Consider the following 9,068-nt stretch of genomic DNA (forward strand, 5'->3'; position numbering starts at 1 on the left):
TTAGCCTGCACGTAAATTATTCAAATTTGAGCCAGATTATATGAAAAAAAAAATGTTAGTAGATCATCCCCTGATTCACTATTACTGTTGATCTCTCTTACGACTTATATCAATGATAGATTTTCCCATAATATGGGGAAAAATAAGTGTTTGAATATAGATTTCAAAAATTGAAAAGTCACTGTTCAAAACATGAGTGCCTTGTTGAAAACGAAATCCATCTGTCTACTTATGATCAAGACAGACGCAAGAGCTTCTTGAGACTGGTATACTATCTGCAGCTGACTGGAATACTGCTCTGTTCACCTTTTGCATTTCCTCTCAACAGAAATAAACACAAAGCAAATTTCCCAAACCATTGCCGTGACCTTCCTACTACTGACCTTTCTCGTCATATCGCCCTCTTGCCATTTTTATGTAATATTACAGCCGCTGTCCCTTTTCAAACGCGATCTCATACCACCGCGACCGGAACTCTTCCAAATCCAGGCTTTACTACGTGAAGGGGAACAATCGAGATAACTCAGTTTTGCTACTATTTCTTTACCCTGTTTTTCTTCTATTTCTGTCATTTTTGTAGCATGGGGCTGGTCTATCTCCTCTTTTGCACTTGGCTCATCCTCTTATCACTTTTATTCACTTCAGTTTTCTTTTACGCTATCATACGGGCTGCTCTAGGAGCAGGAGCACGTGCTGGCATAAGTACAGTTAAATCTCAAACAACTTTTACGCCTGTGCTCTGCTAGGCCAATCAGATTTTTATATTTCTTGTTTGCATGTAAGTATGTGTATATGTAATAAATATATATATATATATATATATATATATATATAATATATATATATATATATATGTGTGTGTGTGTGTGTGTGTGTGTGTGTGTGTGTAAGTACACACACACATAATCTCCCGTTTTAATAAGTCAGACATACAACGCAATCCAGTATCAAGCAATTAATACGACGCTCACCATTACCTTTAAAATGCAACAATGGAAGGGCAATCAATTTCACGCAGAAACAGTTTTCAAAAACCGCCTTAATGCCAATCATACCAACGTTATTTTACTGCAGCTGTTAGTCAAGTTGAATATAGAATTTAGGCCAAGCACTGGGACCTATGAGGTCATTCATAGCTGTTGGCTTACATCGTATTTTACCAAGTTAGATTCATTAAATGACTTACGCCTACTGACGATACGATATTTTTTAAGAAACTCAAAGTTTCTTGGATACAGAACGACTATTGAAGAGCAAACCTGATATATACATAATTATGTTGCTGTAGGAATACTGTCACAGTTGTAAAGCACATTAATAAGGGCCGGCCAACATGAAGAGAGAAACCTTAAGGTGCTCATCTTTCCACTTTTCTCTCATGGGAGAATCGCCACTTTCATTAGACTTAAAGATAACTCCCCCTAACGCCGTTAATCAAGAGGCCGAAGTTGTTCGAAGTTGCAGCACATTTGAATGACGCAGGTTCTTCCTCAAATAGAACTCATGAAAAATCAATAACCAGAGTCGCTTCTGATAGTAATTCAAAAATTCCTGCAGGGGAAACAACCGAGTGGACTGCTGATCTAGTCTTGCCCGCTTGTTGATCCACCCTCCGAAAAAGTACTTTTGCTTACTTCGAAAGGAGAGTAGTCTCCTCGAGGTGTTGCTCCCACCACCGATGACCTATGACTCGTGCCCATCTCCGGTGTCAGGACGTGTTAAAGTACTTTTTCGGAGGGTGGATCAACAAGCAGGCAAGACTGGATCAGCTAGTCCACTCGGCTGTTTCCCTTATAAAAGCAGTATTCACATTTTCTGTACGTTGAGGAAGACTGCAAGGTGCCTGCAAGCAGTGCTTTAGCATCCCGTTATTCCCCCAAACTCTTCTGGCAAATACTGGAGACATTTACTGGAAAGCGAATCTCCGCAGGCGAACGAATGATTTCATTGACAGCTCTATTTCCTCCCGGCATTATTTCCATTAGCAAGGAAAACTGGGCTTTCCCCGAACGGATCTGAACGCCAGGTGGAGAATGGAGGGAGAATTTGGCAAGTCGTTCTGATATAGTTATTCTCCGGTTGGTAAAAAGTAGTGTTGTTTGTGATAGACAACAATAAAAGCATCTTGTGAATTGCGGAAACCTTTTCTGTGCATCCGTGAGTTTTAGTTATGTTCTTGCACATAAGTTCACGTAAAATAAGTAGTCTAAAATTGTTGTTAACCCCGCCAAATAAATTACGCTTTTGGTTCGAGTTGTTTATCTGGGTGCAATGCAGAAAGTTATTTGTGGGTTTTTACGGATCTATAATCGGAAAGTGGACCACGTGAAATTAAGGCAACATCTGACTTGACTTTGAGAGATTCAAGAGCATATATTACGGGGAATTGGGAAATTGTCGTAGTGGACTGTTTAACCTTGTCGGAGGTTTGTGGGACTAGGAAAACTCTTATTTTTATTACTACTCAAAATGTGTCCTCATCCGTATGACAAATAACACCTTTAAAAGAAAAAAAAAAAAAAAAGAACCAAGAGACAAAACAACATTGAAGATGAGAAGAAGAAATTCAAAATTCATGCAGATCAGCAAACATCTACTTTCAAAACAGCAGTTCGTGTCAGAAAATGATAAATGGCAGCTCAACCTTCCATCAACATGAACCAGGGGCATTTACAATGAGAGTTTCTACGTCAACAGTAAAGGCAATAAACTGTTAATCATGGAAAAGGAGTGAAATTCGAGATCTCGGAAAATCTCGATATGAATTTTACGAGACCTAATGACAAATTACTCAAGGACCCACTCGGTGATCCCAACCTTTCCCTGGCTCTATGCACATTGGACATCATAACTTCTTGACTATAAGATGATTCCCGGGTCAGTCGCGATTTCTCCCCATTAGTGTGGGTTCACTTCTGCTAAATATTATGCCAAGACGATTTTCGCTTTATCAGATGACAGCAAAATAACATAACACAGTTCCTGGAAGACACAAGCCCAATTGATTTACTGCCATCGATATCATTCAAGGTGGCACTGAGGCAAACTGAGGTTAAACCTACACCACTGTGCGAGAAGCAATTAAATGAGAGTCCATCATGCAAATCATTAGGTCTACAGTCTATCATCATCGACATTTCCCATAAACGTTGTCCAGGCTGACAGCGAGACTGCTTGTGATTAACTGGTCGCAAAAAATGCCACACGTGAACAGAAGTCTCTCTTAATCTTCAATTCTAAGTAAGAAAATGGCATTTCTACAACCATCTATATTTGGTTTAACGAATTTCCATACTTCGGTTAAATAAACCTTACAGAAACCACTGCCCTTTTCAGTGACATATTCAGTAACTGAAATGTTTAGTACTCGTTTCCGACTAAAACATTATTTTCAAACAATTGGTGAAATAAGGTGAGAGGATTCAAATGACTTTATCAATGAAAGCCAGTTGTTATTAAGCGAAAAGATAAATGGACGCAGGATGGTGACTAAAAAGTTTCTATAGTGAATGGCCGCGCTGATAAGAAAAAAATACGATGACGTCATTGCGTAAAATAAAACGGTTATACTGGACAATAAAAACGGGGAGAGATGGCAGGGGACGCTGAACACCTGACTCAAACACACCCCTTCCCGCCAGCACCCACTTCCTTTTTCAGACAGGTGGATGTACCATCCCCCTCTACACCCTCGCCCCCAATAACAAAAAATAAAAAAATACAGCGGAAAAGATACACCAGTGGGGACTAACATTCTCTCTCCCTCTCTCTATAATACGACTGCTACTTTTACTATACCACCATTCTGGAGAGGTCAACAGTCTAGCTTAAAAAAAGAAATAATCGGGGAGGGAATCCACTTTTCCCCTTACTTCTTGAATGTCTGTGAAAAAACTGTAACTAAAATGAAATGTTTTCTCATTGCCAAAATAGCCTCGAATCCACGAGAGAGAGAGAGAGAGATAGAGAGAGCAGAGAGGGAGAGAGAGACGAGAGAGAGAGAGAGAGAGAGAGAGAGAGAGAGAGAGAGATCCCAAAAACGTATGCATATGCCTACCGCTCTAGACACCGAAACCGGCACATCAAAAGAGTCCTTTTATGGATGAAACGTACCTCAGCCCGACTCATTCAAATCACCGATTGCAAAGGTGACCAGACTCGAGGCTCCAGACACCCCGGCTATCGAAAGGGATCTCTCACCACACACCAGTCAAACTTCATTCAGTGCCTTCCTGAACACTAGCTAGAGATAATAATTATAGTGACGAGGGGGTTTCATTCTCTCGGCTGCGAGGAAAATTAATCATTAGAATGGTTCATGGATGGGATCATCCATGCATACACATACAGTATGTATATATATATATATATATATATATATAATATATATATATATATATATATATATAATTAAGTGTACATACATTCATATATTAACATAATTTATAAATAAGTGTACATAGATCATAATTCCAGATGAACTTCTCTGAAAGACTTGAGATACAAAGGGAAAAATCAAAAGGAATTACCCCTTAAGTAAGATTCGAACCCAGACTGGTTAGATGGTTCAGACAAGTGCATGGACTATTGCTACACAAGATTCTCTCCGGTGGTAAGAAGGAGAGAAGGAAGGAAGGAAGGAATATAAAATTTAGGCCAAAGGCCTAGTGCTGGGACTGACTTACAAGGTCAGCCAGCACGGTTTCCTTGGTGGTGTAATTGGCTAAGCACTCATGTCAGTCATCGTACCAACATGGGACCGAGTCCTACCTCATACACTTTTTCATTGCTTTATCCCATTTGTGAATTGTACAATGTTATGGAAGGCTGTCCTCGATTTCCCATTTGAATTGTAACAATTTTATAGGAAGGCATGTCCTCGAATCATTATGATGTATGCGCGTGTGTGTAATTTCCCAGCAAAATATCTTCCCATAACTTCCATTCACCCTTCCAATCGTTAATCGAAGATCCTTTGTAAGGGAATTTACCACACAGACTCCGTATCTTTTTAACTTCCAGTCACCTGTACCCCTTCTGCTTCATCCCTTCCCTCAGTACTCCAGGCACGTAATATATCTACCATATGAAAACCACAGCGCATCCATATATTTATTTTTTGTCTGTAACATCCGCCAGCTCACAAGGGTCGCACGACAGACATAGGGCTAGTCCCACATGGGGCCACGCTAATCTAGAATGACGATACCTTGGTCCTAGCTTAGGGACAGTATGTGACGGCCACATTTTTTTTTTCTTTGACTTCAGAGTTCACGCAAATAGCGTACATGAAACTAGAATAAATGTACATATTAAAATAAACTGATTTAAAATAGAATAAATTTATTTCAAAAACTTATTTAAAAAGTATGCTTGTTCATTTTGTAGTAGGCTATGCTTACAATTATTTCGTATAGCCAATATGTAGGAAAACAGAATGAAAATATTATGAAATAAATGGCTGAATATTAAAATAGACAGTTGCATAAAAAACCGTAAGCTATAATTGCAATGCTGTTGTCAAAAAAAGGGTTGTGTTTAATTGCAATACCTCTCGAGCGTGTTCCTCAGAAGTTAAATCAGTCTCTACCCATTAGTGTCTGCCACTGACAGATTTGAATCTGACATACAGTGTCAACTTCAGGGATGAGCTGTTAGGAAGTACTACTATGTAAATATACCATCTACACCGTTTGTTTTTGTTTTGTTTTTCACACACGTATTCTCTTAATAGTCACAGGTTCTAGATAAATAATCACACCTTACCAGGTATGTTTTTCCTCCAGTTCTGAGACCGACGATGCTAGTGTAAGTGTCAATTAAAGGATGCGCAGGTGAAAGCTCACCCCTCATAAGGCATAATATATCAATTTACGCTTCGAAGACTTGGAACTCAGTAATTACTGACATTGGCTATTAATTAGCGTTTTGTGTGCAGCTAATAACTGTTCCCATCTGGTATGTTACTAATTGTTCTCAACTTAGAGCAGCTTCTTTCTCCCTTTGTCAGCTTTTAATAGGTTGAAGCCAATGAAAGGGTGAAAAATACGGAGGTGGATTATCGAGTGTTCTGAGATGGCTCGGTCATCTAAAATAAATAAATAAATAAAAAGGGCGAGTACATTTTTGGAAGTTTGCGTTTGGGAAAGAAGAAAAAGATCCAAAGCGAGCTGAAAGGATGGTTTGAAAAAGTATTGGTAAAGAATGATCTCAGCATCCAAGTTTAAGCAAATGCACATGGCGTCGTGGGTCTAAGGTGTTCCAAAAGATGCTGGAGAAATTTGTGAAAGTACAAGATACGGCTACTGTTTTGGAGACCTTCTGTACCTATAAGGGTTTTATCCAAGGTTCAAAAACTGAATGCTGCACTCCTGTTTGAGGAAATAGTTACAGTATATACTCATCGATATACTATTGCAACAACTATTCAGTACCTATCACCAACAGCGCCCCTAGTTGACTTGGTTAATATATATATCCATAATATCTTATCGGATATACTATTGCAACAACTATTCAGTACCTATCACCAACAGCGCCTCTAGTTGACTGCCTTCTATACTAACCTTATTGCATTACAAATCTATTAAACCTAACTAAGCAGTATTCAATCTAATTCCAGTCAAAATTCACTAAGTATTAATGGAGGTTACAATTCTTATACATATCACCAAACGGGCAAACAAGAAATTAAAATCCGATTTATGATATTGTAGTTCCAGAACAAGAACACTTGGCTGAGGAAGATGGAGCAAACCCCGACATAGCCACCCTAACAAATAAACCGGAAACCAGTTATTTGTAACGAACTACAGGGAAAATGAAACGGTGGGATGTATGGTATACGGTCGTCATCCAATTTCTTGCCACATTTCTTACAAACACACAAAAAAGGAAAAAAAATGCTTACAATAGTTTATACTGTACATCAATACCGACCACAAAACATATTTACTGTTATTCAAATATGCGGCCCATCTGGCTTCAGAGTCAACTATCACAGTGTATTCATACTTAGGCCTATTACTGGATTGTTTCTTTCCATCTCACTGACACCAAACAGTTGTTCTCATTTGTTTGATTACATTCCCAAGACACAATTTCGCCAATTTAACTCTTCCCAACTACACATTACTCATTCTTACCAAAACGCCAGTGAAATTTCATGGTTAATACTTAAAATTCTAAGTATATAGCTATATCCTTTTTAGGAAAATGTGGGGCGGAAGGGCGGAATTCAATGGCATCTGAGGCTTATAAAAGTAAACACTTTCAGGGAAGAAATTTTGCATGAAAATCACCAGAACATCGTCATATAGTCTGAACTCTGATCTCCAAGATATGTAGGCTTATAATTTCTATCAAAACCGAGACGTTCAACATAAAAAACACATTACTGCCGTTTGTAGATTAGTTTACTTTAGCTGGCTTATGCCAGCACGGACCCTTGCCTAATGGCGGCCAGTATGATGCTGAATGGGTTGAAACCTGATTTGGACCTCAGGACTCATCTTACCCAACCGACGGCAATCCTATCGTTAATACAAGCTCCTTACATACCGACGACGACAATCCGCAAGCTAATCATAGGACTATGCCAGAAAATGACCGCAAGGTATTAGGTATGAGGGATGCACGGCCACCTGCCTTCATTACTACGTCAGGAGACGAAACAGGTTCTCAGCCTCTCTTCTAAAAGGTACACGCACTCGCACACACACACACACACACACACACAAGATCCAATGATCGACCTTAGTCCTTACCTAGTAGCCTGGTACTTTGACTCTTCAAATAAGCAGAATTGAAATGAACATAAGAGAAACGTTTCCAATTACCATCATCAGAGTCTTACCTTATTCCGGTATTTTCAGCGTTTTCGTCCAATCGTCATCTGCTTTAATGATGCATCATAATCCCCGTAGCTGAAAACGAGACTTTTTGTGGATGGTAAATGACCAATGAGAAACACAACACGGGTTGCCCACTTCACACTACTTGGGCACCTTCGAATTTTTAAACTTCTCGCGCAACACTCATCTTGAATTCGATAGCACTTTTCCTCTCTTCGAAATCCCCAAATCACATCTGGGACACTTGGCTGCAGAACACAAATATTTCACTTCATAATTATCATCTAGACGATGAGCGTTCGTTGAAAGAACAACGTTGAATGGATTGTACGGAGAGAAGTCTCTCGCAAAACCTAAAGTCATACACTGACACTGACAGAGCTGAAGGTTTTTCCCGTCCTCTCCTCGGGGCCGGACGAACGTAGTTTGGAAGGCAATGCTGCCAGACGTACAACTTGGGTCTCTCTCTCTCTCTCTCTCTCTCTCTCTCTCTCTCTCTCTCTCTCTCTCTCTCTCTGCTTGATCGCACCAAACACAAAGGTCAGAAATTCTTCCTTCTGTATAAGAAAATATTATCAAATTAATTATCCTAAGATTGACGTTTGTTTAATGGTCAAGAGAATGACTCGTTAATTAATTTTTTTGGAGGGGTGGGGTTGGGGTTTGGTTTAGTTATAAGAATGAAAGGACTGAAACGACAGAATGTTGCTGTTTTATGATATATGTATATATATATATATATATATATATATATATATATATATATATATATATATATATGTGTGTGTGTGTGTGTGTGTGTGTGTGTGTGTGTGTGTGTGTGTGTAAAACTCTTAAGGTGAAGGAATATGTGCTTTATTTTTATAATATCTGTTTAAGCACCTTGGTAACTTAGTAAGCGAACTAATTCGTAAATGAAAATTCTCATTCCTAAAGAGTTTTTTTTTACCGTTTTCACAAAATAATGAGTACCATACATTAAGATTTACAATGGACAGTTTTATATCATCCGATTTAATTGAGAGAGAGAGAGAGAGAAAGGGTTACAATGATTAGGGTGCTCACTTATCTATAGGAGCAGGTTTTACTGTGCATTCACAGTGTCCTAATGATTTTGTCTGGCTTTCTATGAAACTCTTCCACACTGTTGCTGTTTACAACTTCTGGTGGCAGTTTATTCCACGTGTCACATATCTTGTATGTAAAGAAGTTCCC

The 9,068-nt window shown here is 39.0% G+C and overlaps 1 protein-coding gene across 1 annotated transcript in view; it reads right to left on the reverse strand.

The window, feature by feature from the left end:
- The window catches only part of LOC135210913 (uncharacterized), a 350,754-nt gene extending 342,508 nt beyond the window's left edge, over positions 1-8,246 (reverse strand). The window contains exon 1 of the mRNA XM_064243867.1: positions 7,856-8,246. The gene's annotated coding sequence lies outside the window, so the exon portion shown is untranslated. The remainder of the gene's footprint in view (positions 1-7,855) is intronic.
- Between the last annotated feature and the right edge of the window lie 822 nt (positions 8,247-9,068).

The sequence above is a fragment of the Macrobrachium nipponense genome, chromosome 4 (genome assembly GCF_015104395.2).
Source record: "Macrobrachium nipponense isolate FS-2020 chromosome 4, ASM1510439v2, whole genome shotgun sequence".
Taxonomy (NCBI): domain Eukaryota; kingdom Metazoa; phylum Arthropoda; class Malacostraca; order Decapoda; family Palaemonidae; genus Macrobrachium; species Macrobrachium nipponense.